Below are 250 nucleotides of genomic sequence, written 5' to 3'. Positions count from 1 at the left end.
CCCAAACCATACCCCCACCATCACCCCCCTAAAAAATCCCACAGCTGGATTTCCAACTGCGATCCTGCTCGCTTGACAAGCTGAGTTAAATTTAATTAGTTATTGCTTCGTGCCCTGGTGTAGGAGTAAGAGCTCGGGAACATTTTGTGAAAGAGCGTTCTCCAAAGCTTGTCAGGATTTATCGCCGACTCTAACAAACAAGGGGGATAAAAGCTTTGCGTTCATTTCTCTGGTTTATGTCATGCTTAGT

This window comes from Apaloderma vittatum, unplaced genomic scaffold, assembly GCF_000703405.1.
Source record: "Apaloderma vittatum isolate BGI_N311 unplaced genomic scaffold, ASM70340v1 scaffold28069, whole genome shotgun sequence".
In the NCBI taxonomy this organism is placed as follows: Eukaryota; Metazoa; Chordata; class Aves; order Trogoniformes; family Trogonidae; genus Apaloderma; species Apaloderma vittatum.
The sequence above is the reverse complement of the archived record's forward strand: the minus strand, read 5'-3'. Positions refer to the sequence as shown.